The sequence below is a fragment of the Lolium rigidum genome, chromosome 3 (assembly GCF_022539505.1).
Source record: "Lolium rigidum isolate FL_2022 chromosome 3, APGP_CSIRO_Lrig_0.1, whole genome shotgun sequence".
NCBI classification, from domain to species: domain Eukaryota; kingdom Viridiplantae; phylum Streptophyta; class Magnoliopsida; order Poales; family Poaceae; genus Lolium; species Lolium rigidum.
This window is the reverse complement of record NC_061510.1, coordinates 127,111,686-127,125,291: the sequence shown is the minus strand read 5'-3', so window position 1 is coordinate 127,125,291 and position 13,606 is coordinate 127,111,686. Positions and strand designations below refer to the sequence as shown.

General features: G+C 42.8%; 1 long non-coding RNA gene across 3 annotated transcripts; it reads right to left on the bottom strand.

Annotated features, from left to right (window-relative positions):
* Positions 1-1,431: 1,431 nt before the first annotated feature.
* On the bottom strand, positions 1,432-11,647 carry LOC124698204. 3 transcript variants are annotated; one of them, XR_007000903.1, is made up of 10 exons: positions 11,596-11,647; positions 11,177-11,401; positions 9,858-10,176; positions 7,167-7,392; positions 6,092-6,434; positions 4,388-4,491; positions 3,030-3,272; positions 2,868-2,932; positions 1,839-1,876; positions 1,432-1,700 (listed from the first exon to the last, which is right to left on the bottom strand). It is a non-coding gene; the product is annotated as an uncharacterized LOC124698204 (long non-coding RNA). The 3 variants fall into 3 exon arrangements; XR_007000902.1 differs by having other exon boundaries at positions 1,851-1,876; XR_007000904.1 differs by lacking the exons at positions 9,858-10,176; positions 11,177-11,401; positions 11,596-11,647 and adding an exon at positions 7,577-7,650 and having other exon boundaries at positions 1,851-1,876.
* Positions 11,648-13,606: the final 1,959 nt, after the last annotated feature.

Below are 13,606 nucleotides of genomic sequence, written 5' to 3'. Positions count from 1 at the left end.
GACGTATCGAGTGGAAAGAGATGTTTGCAGTAATTAAAGAGAACATAGCTTTGCAGTAAGTAAACAGAGCAGGATTGCAATGGATGAATTTATCAGTGTAAAGGAAAGTACCGGGGTCCACAGTTCACTAGAGGTGTCTCTCCATAAAGATAAATAACACGTTGGGTGAACAAATTACAGCTCGGCAATTGACAGAATATCGACCATACATGACAAGATTATTACTATGAGATTCGTTTGAGCATTACAACATAATACATAAACCGTAATCCAACTGCGTCTATAACTAATAATCAACCTACCGGTTATCGTCCGAACCCCTTCCAGTATTAAGTTGCAAGCAACAAATTATCGCATTAAGCAATGTGTGTAAAGTAAACAATAGACTTACCCTTGGATAAAATATTGTTGTTTTCTCCCTAGTAGCATCATCACATCTACAATCTTAGAAATTATTGGCACTCTTCCAGAAAACTAGAGGCATGAATCTAGTATCGAGCATAAATACCCCTTCTTGGAGTCACAAGCATCTACTTGGCCAGAGTATCTACTAGCAACAAAAAGCATGCAAGATCACAAATAACATATGACATGAATATATAATCGACCTCAACATAGTATACAATATTCATCGGATCCCAGCAAAGACAACATGTAGCATTACATCAGGATGATTTTGATCATGTAGGGCAGCTCACAAGATCTAAACAGGAGGCACAAATTGGAGAAGACAACCACCTAGCTACTGTTATGGACCCATAGTCTAGGGATGAACTACTCACACATTACTTTGGAGGTGGGCATGGCGATGTAGATGCCTCCGGCGATGATTTCCCCCTCCGGCAAGGTGCCGGGAAGAGCTTCAGAACCCCCCCCGAGATGGGTTCTGCAATGGTGGCCGCGACGAAACTTTTCGTGGATGGAGGCTTGGGTATTCAGGGTTTTCCCGAGTTGAGATCGTGAATAAATAGGCGGAGGGGCGATGTCGGTGGAGGCCAGGGTGGCCCACACCATCCCTAGGCGCGGGCCAGGGTCAGGCCGCTCCTAGGGCTAGCGTGGCTACCCTGCTTTCCCCCTTCAACTCCCCTCTAGACTCTGTCTTCGTTACCGTAAAATATTGACTTCAACTTTTGTTTCATCGAATTCCGAGAATATTTCCTGTACAAATTTTCTAAAATACAAAAACAACAGAAAACAGGGAACTGGCACTGTGGCATCTTGTTAATAGGTTAGTGCCAGAAAATGTATAAAAGTGCAACGAAGTATGAGCAAAACATATATGAATTGGTGTAAAACAAGCATGGAGCTTCAAAAATTATAGATATGTTTGAGACGTATCAGGCATCCCCAAACATCACTTCTCACATTCATGCATACATACAATTCAACTTGACGACTAACTAGTATAACGAAACAGAGACTCGAGCTAAGAAAAAGAAATTACATACGACAAAGGAAACATCTACAACACTATTATAACTTTATTGTCTCGAGCATTACAAAAGCTTCTGGTCTGGAGCATTACAAAGATAAGCCTTGATCAACGGCGGGATCCTATGTATCACACATGTCAAGGAGTGGTCATTCGGCCTCCCATCAAATACAGGTCCAGCTGCTCATCTCCATTGGATTGCTCAAACGCATCCATGGACCCCTTAACCTCTCAAAGTTCAAACCAAGTTACATGACATAGATGCATCCTGAGCAGAACACAAACAAAATTAGCAAGGTTGACATCCAGCCCTCATAGAAAAACAATCTAGGAAAAACAATGGGTATATAGTCACTGTAAACTGCATGTAAGTTGTAACAGACTTGGACGTTGACTAGCGGGTTACCAGCATGAGTACCTCTCGCTATCACTCAGCTCAACAACCTGCATCAAAGCGGAAACAAGTGTGAGCTTGTCAGCTTCTAGTATGCAATCAAATCAACAAACACAAACTTCCATGAGGCTGGATGGATATCCACATGCCAAATCAAGTAAAGTTTCAGATAACGGGAAAATCGCCACCTCGAAAAACATCCACATGGAATTTTTAATACATCAACCAGGAAATTGACGGGCTGAAAAACAATGGTTATATAGTCACTGCAAGTTTTTCTTAAGCAGAGCTATGACACAAGTAAATTGCAAGTCACTAACAAATTGAGGGGCTATGCCCTTGAGCATCCTTTCCAAGAAACCAAGAGCACAATATAGAGGAAAATAATCCATGTAACAGACTTGGACGTCAAATAGTGGGTTACCAGCACGAGAGGGTGATAATGAAGGAAGTAGAAGATAGCATCAGGAAGATTAACCTCCGTTTGCATGACCATCATGTTTATATTCAGGACGCCAATAAGCCAGTTCAATAAGGGAGTAGAATTACTTTGCTAACATATGGACACGGACATAAAATATGTGTAAAAATAAAGTACTCAGTACATGCCCGGTTTGTAATTTCTCAACAAAATGGTAAGAAAAAGAAGTATTAGAATATATAAAGAACCATAATATCAACAAAGAGGAACATCTCCTTCAAAATTATTAAACAACAGAAACCCAAAAGCCATGCAGAAACACTAAAGTTGCACGACCACATAAGTGGAAATGGGGCTTTGTATAACCTATCTCTTGGGACATAAATGCACAAAAAACATTATTACTCCCTCCGTCCCAGTTCACATGGCTTGCGTGTATCCCTAGGCTGCTTATTTGACCAACATAATATCAATTGTATAGTATAAAAATTATATCATTAGAAAGTAGACATCTAAGCTTTCTAATGATATACATTGTATAATATATATTTTGTATTATGTTGATAAAATTTACGACCTAGAAATACGTGCAACCCTATGAACCGGGAGGGAGGTAGTACCTTTGCAAAATTTGAGTCTATGTGCTTCTCCCGATTGGTGACATTCTTGCCATTTCCCTGAAAACCTATATATGTATGTTGATTTGAACCTATCAGGCTCTCAAGATATAAATAACTACACTTGCTGCAAAATAACGGGAGTTGAAACAATGGATTTATTACCTTCAAATGGCATAAGCACGTCAATGAACACGTACAACAGCATCAACCTTCCATTGTCCCGCAGTTAGGGAGAAGCAGGGTTGCCCTCTTGGTCCAAGTGGCAGAAAGGCCCAACAAGGAGGCCCAACCGTGTGGCGGCTGAGCTGGTCTTCGTCGCCAGCAAGAGAGCGCCGCTGCACATTTTCCACACTGGCCCATGATCACACAGATCCTATCCCTCAACCTCTTCGTCTCCTACAGCTGCTGCAAATCAGAGGCGAGTGTGTCAGTGATTGCGCCTTGGAGTGGTTTGAGTATTATAACAGAACATACCAAGTGAGAAGATATGATCAAGTAAAATCGTGATTGCGCTTTATTTTGATAGTAATTGTACGAAAACATGAGTAGCTATAAGTATTTGAAATTTCACTTATTTTAGAACTGTTTGGTCTTGTTGGGTTAATAATGGACTTTCATATGCGAATACTGTCAATGAATGGAAATAGCAACTCATTGAGAAGCCCATGAGGCTGTCGTTGATAAACTAGTGGTTTGTAGCCATAGTACAATATGTTTTGTCTCTTTACATTGCACAACAGTAACCTAGCACTGGACGAAAATGTAATGACAAAACGTGATTTACCTTTCAAGAATATGAGATGCTCAAACAACATGATGATCGTTACCACAACAGAAATTTATTCTTTGTTATAGATTTGGTAAATATGCATGTCAAGCAATTTTTGTAATGACAACCAAAAGTCCAGAAGGTGAGAAAAGTTTTTCATGGTGCAATTTCAATGTTGCTTCTAACTTATTTTCCTAAATTCCTTAACAGGGCCACTGCCAAAACTATTAGGTCCTTCAAATGAAATCTATATTCAAAATGAGGAGCTTCATATTTATCAGTCCAGTGCACGAATAGCTCAAACCTTTCTATACTAAGCAAGAGAAATAAGCAAAACATCTTGAGAGAGCTAAGGAATGCTTAGCAAAAAATGAGCTATTTCTCTGTTCGGTTATTCCAAAAATAGATGGTCATGCATTATTTATATCCAGTAAATAGCCTTAACCAGAAAAGATTTTTTTCTACTTTCGATATGTCATAGTCACAACTTCTGTGGTTAAGTAGTAAACAGTCATGACATGTTTCCGTGTACCAAGGAATACAAAATCACATGAGAGGAAGCACCATTCTAACTATTTTGTTCTGGTTGATAGATTCAAGAATTTTACGTTCTGTTTGAGAAGCTCCAGTGATAATGTTCCGAGCCATCCACGGGAAATTAAATACATACAAGCATCGGCGAAGTGTGTACTAGACAATTAGGAACTCTATAAGCTCGAGATTGATTGCAAATTTTAGAGGACGTACGTACCCATTCTGATATCAAGGATTAAGATACAAGTTCATGAAGCCTACTCCAAGTCAACAGAGGCTTGGTATTTCACCAATTTGATAATTAAATCACTGCACAGTAACCTGAAAATTCCGAGTCGATCACACAATTTAATCAGCCAAGTGCATGTCAGGTACAAAAGCAGAACTAGGTGCTATAATTGCAGGCAGAATTAATCAAGCAAGTAAGCATGTATCAGTAATACATGCTTGCTTCAACCTGTATACACAATTAAGAATTTGTAAACTAGAATTGCCAAGATTTTATAAATAGAAACTGTAACGAAGAAACAAGTTTGGAAATTATGATCTCTGTCCATAGTGAAAAACAAAGCAATCTATCTTCTGATGATACTAATTCCAATCACTGGGAAAAACAAGGACTTTTGGGATCCTTTGGTGGAGACTCAAAAGCAGTAAAGTATACATATTGCAATTGTTGGTTGCAACTAATGGCGAAAAATGCACAATAGACACTATATTATTACCGATACAAACCATCAGATGCACATGAACCACCATCTCGCTATCTATATTAGAAGGAGCAAGTTCGCAAAGAGCGCAACAATACACACACAAGTATACATGTTCCAATTGTTGGCTTCAACTAGTGGCGACAACATGCACAATATACGCTATATTATTAGCATTATAAACCATCGGATGCACAGGAAGAACCATCTCGCTAGCTATATTAGAAGGAGCAAGTTCGCAAAGGGTGCAGCAATATACACAACCATTAAGGAAATTTAGGACAAAAGCTAAGAAAACCAGCAAAAACCAAAATCCTCTTATTAAATAACAAGAACTCAAGCTCCAGGTTTGCCCCAAATTAAATAAAAATGTGGTTTGACATTGACATTTGTTAAGTCAAAGAAACCAAGAAGCCCACTGAAAAGACACATCTTTCTATCCAAAAAAATTCAGCCCATTCAAGACAACCTTTACTAAACAGCCAAGCCCAGACCAAAGTAATTACTTGGCATATCAAAAATAAAGCCGCACGTGATTAACACTGCTTATGCGCCGTTGTCCTCAACTTAGAACACCCATCAGCTCAAAATGATAACTATCAACTGAGAGTAACACCCCAGCCTGTAGCACCATCAACACCCACTAAATAAGAATATCAATACAGTAGAGCATCACAACAGAAGATACAACAGTACTAACATTATAGCGCCATTAGCATCAGTAGTAAAGAATCACAAGGAGGTAGAGGATAAACACTAAACTCAATGTCATCTTCTTTTCCTAAGTAAGCAACATCATATCATGCCAAAAAAGCTTGCTATTAAAATATTTCGAGAAGCATATGAAGAGGAATTTTGCAGCAGCTTTCTGCATATAAATTGGAAATAAGATGGAAAACATCACTGTTCTGATGAATATAAGATCCACATGAAAATTGTTTGACAGAGGAAAAAGAGAAAATTCCAGCATATCGACTGAAGAATCGCACAGGCAAAGAAGAAAAGTCCTAGATTACTGCAGAACAAACTAACAAAAGGAATATACGATCACTCCATAATTAAGCTCATGGAAGTTCCCAGCAATACCCAATCAGAATGGAAACTGCTGCAGCTCGAACACAAAACAAAGCAGTTCAACCCAATTGCATGAAACACATTATGATACTAGCTAGCTTCATAAATGCAGAGTTGTAGCAACTAGAAAGAATTACCTGGCAGAGCATGACGATGTACTGGTTAGTGCCCTTTCTTGCCCTTCTAGGAGAGGAGCGATGCCGGATGCTACTTCCGCCTACACAATGTTCTCATCCGACACATGCCCCAGCTATAGGTGCTCCGAGGATGCACAGAACCCCAATGGACCATTGGACTGCTTCTACCCTGCTCCAGGTACCATCAGCGCGGCAGGCCAGTGGCAGGCTCCAGGGGCGCATCAGAAGCCAGTGAAGGCATGCTGGCAGCCAAAGTGGTGCTGACCAAGGAACACCATGTTTCGGTATGCAACAACGAGGCACCAAAAACCGCGGCCACGGATAGCTGCAACACGTCAGCAAGCTGCCGTTGGTAAAAAGTGAAAGAGAAATGAGTAGTACATTGTATGACCAGAAAAAATATAAGCTAGCTTGCAAGCACAAATTGAGCACAAATATAAGCTATCATTGCCCAAATTGTTTGCCTACATAACAATCTACGCATAAGCATGCAAATCCTATACAATTTGAACTGGAAAACATACTAGTTATGGCACAACCTATGCATAACAAGCAATAAACAAAGTCAAATAAAAAAGAAACAAATTTAAGCAAGAATAGATGGAGACCTCACTGGACAATTTGTACACAGAACTAGAATATTAATGTTTAATGCATAAATATCAATCAATGCATAAATATCAATCAGATTTCGCAGCAGTCAGCATAATTGCAATCAAATGAGGTGTGGAGGCAGAACATTTACCATAATGGACATACTACATAATTAATCAAAGTAACTAGAAACTCTAGAGCGACACTCCCGGGCAGACCAATTACATGTACATCAAAGTTTGTCCTCCACCTTGTACACAAAAAACCTTGACCGACATCTAAACAGAGGCAAAAAAATGGAGCACATCCATTTCCTAAACATGTATGCACATCACAAGTTTTTATTTTGTGAAACGAATGAATTTACATCTACTTCATATGTGCATTATCATCTCCTGCCTATGCAGTATGCACACATCCAATTCAACAGAGAAAATGAAACAATTTTTTGCAAGAATAAGATGAAGGAGAGAGAGCTCACGGCAGCAGCTTGTTGGGCAGCAGGAGCTCGGAGAGGTGGTCGCCGGAAGACGGCCAACAACAGCTCTGGGTGGACTACCAGCAACAGCAACACAAGCAGCGAGAACCATCTCTTCCTCCTTGTCTCCCCGTCTCCATTCCTGCGGTGTGGCGAGCTCCTCCCGTCGGGCGCGACCACCACCAAGGAACTCGTCCATCCATATGGATCCCGAGACTAGAGAACGGTCCTGCAATATTTACTAAAGATGTCTTCATATTCTTTGTAAAGATGGGCACTAGTAAGCCCCCAAAATAAACGCAAGTAATACCATGAAATTGTTTAAAATGGTAGCAAGTTCATCGTACAATTATGTCACATGTATAAAAGGAACAAAATTTACAAGAAATGCATGGAGGAGAAGAGGGGCTCACGGGGCAGCATGGTTTTGAAGGCGTCGCTTACGCGTCCAGGCCTCCGCCTTGGAAAAATGGCCACTTTAGGCGCCTAGGCGTCAGAGCGCCCCCCCCCCCCCCCCCCCCTCGTTGTAATACGCCTAAAAAACCATGCAGGTCAGCAGTAGGTTTGGGAGGCAGCCAAGGGCAGCAGGATGGAGTGGTGGCCAGCAGCAGCTCCCCATGGATATGTTGTACCGATGTTGGAGTTGGTGGTCAATTACCTCTAACCAAAATGCATAGATATACAAAGTTCAGGTTCAAGAATAATTAAGCATTAACAAACAACTACTAGTAGAACAAGTACTTGATTAATCAGCTAGCGATATACTAAATAAGCACTAAATTGTAACAACCAAACAAAACAGCAGCCCAAAGATAGTATAACTCTCGTGACTAGCACCCCTGAAACAACCTCAATCTTGAGACCAGCCTTGGAAATTGAAGACTTTTACAACACACTTGAAGCACAATTATCAGGACCTAACCATGTGCTTACAATTGTTGGAAATCGTTTCATAGATATTTGTCATCAAATCTTGCCCTACTTTGTGTCCTTCTAAAAATATACAGAATCTCTTCATTAGTGATCATCATGTTTCATCATCAACAAATATAGTACTGCAAGTAAGTATTGATCCCACTCGAAATTTTTAAATTTTATATGGTGCCCAGCCTGGTTCTGAATTTATACTAGTATTTTAATTACAATTAATGTTGGCAATAAAGGTAAATTTTACACGGTCCCCTGATTCTGAATTCATGCTACGGGGTAGTTAACTACCAGGAACAAGTTGGGTAATTTTATGAATTATGAACCTCATGCATTCTCCACTGCTAACAAATTCAACAGGAACAAAGACTCATTTTTTTGCAACGATAAATGGAGGAGGAGAGAGGCCTCACCGAGTGGCAGCAGGTCGTGGGGGTGGGTGGCATCATCCGGTTGAGTACGTGGTGGGAAGCACGAGCTCGGGGAGGTGGTCACCGGCAGCATCTTGGGGAGGTGGCCAGGGAAGTCGCATGCAGAAGCTCCCCATGGAAGCCGCCAGCAGAAGCTTGGGGAGGCGACCAGAAATTCGTCCTCCACGCAGCCCTGCCAGCAGTCATGCGCGGCCGCGCAGTTCTTGCAGCCCGCGCCCCTCCTGAACAGGAGGGGGCTCGACCATGGTTTCAGGCCGGTGTGGATCCTGGCACCGCCTCTCGTGTCTGTGGCTGCTTCGGAGTAACCAAGAGGAGGGGAACCGTGGCGGCATCCCTGCTGGCTTTGGGGGTCCTTTCTATGGTGGGTTGGTTTGCTCACCGGAGTTGAGTAGGCAGAACCGAGCACCGGGGCTAGGGATTGTCGTGGGAGTGGTGGAATCGGAGGCTCCATTGCGTGGGATCGATGGAAGAGGAGGGACTGGTGATGGGACGGAGGTCCGCGACCCAAGGCCTTGCCGGAGCTGGCCAAAATCGGCCAGCGATGGCGGCGGCGCAAAGGAGACGTTGCGCGCTGGTTGGGGAACCGCCAACGAGCGAACGAGGAGAGAATGAGTAGGGAGGACGCATCGGGCTCCACGCGTTTTGCGCTAATTTGGGATTGAATTGAATGCAATCGTCCTCATGTGATTAACACTGCTTATGCATCGTCCTCATCGACTTAGGACACCCAGCAACTCAAACTGATAACTATCAACTGAGAGTATGACAACCCAGCTTGTAGCAGCATCAACACCCATAAAATAAGATGGTCGGAAAGCTAGAGCATTACAACACACGGAACAGAAGTACCAAGTGCAACTAGAACCCGTAGTATAGGATCACAAGGTTGGAGGTAGAGGAGAAACACTAAACTCAATGTCATTTTCGTTTCTTAAGTAAGCAACAACATATCATGGCACTATTAAAATTGTTCGAATAGTATATAAAGTTATGAACACAAAGTGCAGCAGCTTTCTGAATATAAGTTTGAAATAAGAGGGAAAACATCACTATTCTGATCAATATATGATCCACACGAAAATTGTTTGGCAGAGGGAAAGAAGAAAATTCCAGCAAAGACTGAAGAACCGCACAGGCAAAGAAGAAAATTCCCATATTACTACAGAACAAACTAAGCTCATGAAAGTTCCCAGCTGACCTAAAAAATGTTCAATCGGAGTTGAAACTGCAGCAGCTCAACACAAAACAGAGCAATTCAACCCAATCGCATGAAACACATGAAGAAGATACTAGCTAGCTAGATAGAGGCAGAGTTGTAGCAACTAGAAAGAATTACCTGGCAGAGGATGGCGGCGTACTAGTTAGGGCCCTTTCTTGCCCTTCTGGGAGAAGTGGGAGGCCACCTCCACGTAGATGTTCCCAACCGATCCGACAACTGCACCTGCTGTAGTTGCTCTGAGGACGCACAGATTCCCAATGGATCACTCGACGGCTCCTACCGCTGCTGCATGTGCCGTCAGCATGGCAAACTAGTGGCAGGCTCCAGGGGCACATCAGAAGCCAGGGAAGCCATGCAGGTGGCCAAAGCTGCCAATTCAGATACACCACATTTCGGTATGAAGCAACCAGGCACCAGAAACAGTGGCCACAGATAGCTGCAACACGTTAGCAAGCAACCATTAGTGAAAACTGAAACATAAATGACTAGCAAATTGCCATAAAATATAAGCTAGCGTGCAACCTCTATCTGACACTGTCCAAATAGTTTGCCTACATAACAATCTACGCAAAAGCAGGAAAATACTATATAATTTGAACCAGAAAACATACTAGTTCTGGCACTGCCTATGCATAACAAGCAGCAAAGAAAGTCAAGTAAACTTGAGCATATTTATTTCACAATTTAAACCGACTATACACACAATATTGAGTGAAATGGATTTCCATCTTGCATACATGTGTGCTTTCTCTACTACCTAGACATTCAATTCAACAAGGAAAAGAAAATAAACTTAAGAAAGAATAGATGTAGACCTCACTGGACAATTTGTACAGAGAACTGGAATATTCATGTTCAATGCATTAATAGCAATCAGATTTCACAGCAGCCGCATAATTGCAATCAAATGAGGTGTGGAGAAAATTTACGATAATGTACACAATACATAATTAATCAAACTAACTAGAAACTCTACAGAGACACTCATCCACCATGTACACAAAAAAGATTGACCGGCATCCAAATAGAGTCAAAAAAGAAATGAAGTGCATCGATTTCCTATACTTGTATGCACAAACATTCAGAATGAGCAGAAAATCCCGGTCAAAAAAACAAGAATGAGCAGAAAAAATGTACTCCTTCCATCCCAAAAAAAAGCTGCTCAGCTTTTTCTAGATACTGATGTATCTATAACTAAACTATGTCTATATACCTCCATATCTAGACAAAGTTGAGAAACTTTTTTAGGGACATAGGGAGTATGAAAATATACAGGTATGGACCTTCTTATCTGCACAACAAGTTCTGATTTAGTGAAATAAACAAATTTTCATCTACTGCATCTGTGCATGCTTCATCTACTTCCTATGCACACATCCAATTCAACAGAGAAATGGAAACATTTTTTGCAAGAATAAGATGGAGGGAGAGCTCACGTCAGCAGCTTGTTGGCCAGCAGGAGCTCAGAGAGGTTGTCGCCAGAAGATGGCCAGCAACAGCTCCGGGTGGACTGCTAGAAGTAGCAACATGGGCAACGAGAACATCCCTTCCTCCTTGTCTCCTCACCACCATTCCCGCGGTGTGGCGAGCTCCTATCATCGGCAGCGGCAATCACCGACGAACTCGCCCATCGATTTGGATCCCGGGGGTAGAGGACGGTTCTGCAAGGTTTAAGAAAGAAGTTTTGACATTCCTAGTAAAGATGAGCACTAGTACGCTCCTAAAATAAACGCAAGTAATGCCATGAAATTATTTAAAATGCTAGTACCTTCATAGTACAATTATGACATCACATGTATAAAAAGAAACAAAATTTACACAGAATGCATAGAGGAGGAGGAGGAGAGGGGCTCACCAGGCAGCAGTAGGTTTGGGAGGCGGCCAGAGGCAGCAGGACGGAGTGGTCGTCAGCAGCAGCTCCTCATGGACATGGTCCAGCGATGTTGGAGGTGGTGGTCGATTACGTCAAACAAAATAGCATAGATACACAGTGTTTAGGTTCAGGAATAATTAAGCATTAACAGACAACAACTCGTACAACAAGTACTTGATTAATCAGCTAGTAATATACTAGACATGCACTTAATTGTAACAATCAAACAACCAAACAAATCAGCATCCCGAAGCTAGTGTAACTCTTGTCACTATCACCCCTGAACCAGCCTCGGATATTGAACAATTTTACACTTCAAGCTAGTATGTAAAAGCTAGTAACAACCTAAATACCGGAAATGCAAATATGCCCCTAACAAAGCTAACGGTAGCAACTAAAAGCTACGGTATCAAAAATGCCAAAAATGCAAATTGGTACCTAAGAAAGCTGACCGTAGCGACTAAAGCAATTATAGGAAGATTTGTTCCTTCAGATTGGTGGCCTAGTCTAGTTAAACATGAGATGATACAATTATCAGGACCTAACCGTGTGCTTATAATTGGAAGTCGTTTCATAGATAGGTGTTTGTCATCAAATCTTGCCCTACTTTGTGTCTTCTAAAAATATAGACAATCTCTTCATTAGTGATCATCCAATTTCATCATCTACAAATATAGTACTGCAACTAAGTATTGATCCCAATCCAAAATTTTAAATTTTATATGGTTCCCAGCCTGGTTCTGAATTTATACTGGTAGTTTAATTACAATCAACGTTGGCAATACAGGTAAATTTTATACGGTCCCCTGATTCTGAATTTATGCTACGGGATAGTTAACTACCAGGAACAACGGCATGTTTGGTCCAGTTGGGCAATTTCATGAATTATCAACCTCATGCATTCTCCACTGCTAACAAATTCAGCAGGAACAAAGAACCTTCTTTTTTTTATTGCAACGATAAATGGAGTAGGAGGAGGACAGAGGCCTCACCGAGTGGCAGCAGGTCGTGTGGGTGGCCGGCGGCATCCGGTTGAGTACGTGGTGGGCAGCAGGAGCTCGGGGAGGTGGTCACTGGCAGCATCTCGGGGAGGTGGCCGGGGAAGTCGCCTGCAGAAGCTCCCCATGGACGCCGCCAGCAGAAGCTTGGGGAGGCGACCAGAAAATCGTCCTTCACGCAGCCCCGCCGGCAGTCATGCGCGGCCGCGCGGTTCTTCCAGCCCGCGCCCCTCCTGAACAGGAGGGGGCTCGACCATGGCTTCAGGCCGGTGTGGATCCTGGCACCGCCTCTTCCGTAGTCACCAGGAGGAGGGGCACAGGGGAGGCGTCCCTGCCGGCTTTGGGAGTCCTTCCGAAGGTGGGCTGGCCCGTTCACCGGAGTTGAGTAGGATTGTCGAGGGATTGGTGGAATCGGAGGCTCCAATGTGTGGGATCGATGGACGAGGAGGATCTGGTGTTGGGTCGGAGGTCCACGGCGCGAGGACTTGCCGGAGCCGGCCGGAATCGGCCAGCGATGGTGGCGGCGCATTGGTGAACATTGAGCGCTGGTCGAGCGAGCGAGGAGAGAATGAGTAGCAAGGACGCATCGGGCTCCACGCGATTTGCGTTAATTTGGGTCGCGTGGGATTGAAATTGAATGCAATCAATCCGACTCGCTGGCCGCCAGCGAGCGATTTTCTTGGTCCGTCCATAATACTATCCGCCTATCCGTCTGCGATCATCCAGCTTCTAGTAGATACTCTCCTTTGGAAGCCTGCAAAGTACTACTCCCAAATGGTAACTTCAATTTGTGGTACTATTAGTACAAGCACGAGCCAAGCTAGACTTTTGAACTCGCTAAGTTTAAAAGTTAAGTCGATCCGCCTAATTATCTTAAAAGCACCACCAACCGTCTCCCCGGCGAGGCCCTCGGCACCCCTTTTTTTTCATCCGGACGAACGTTATTGCAAAGGCCTTTAATCTATCCGGAGAACCCAGGCCATCTCCGGTCCGTC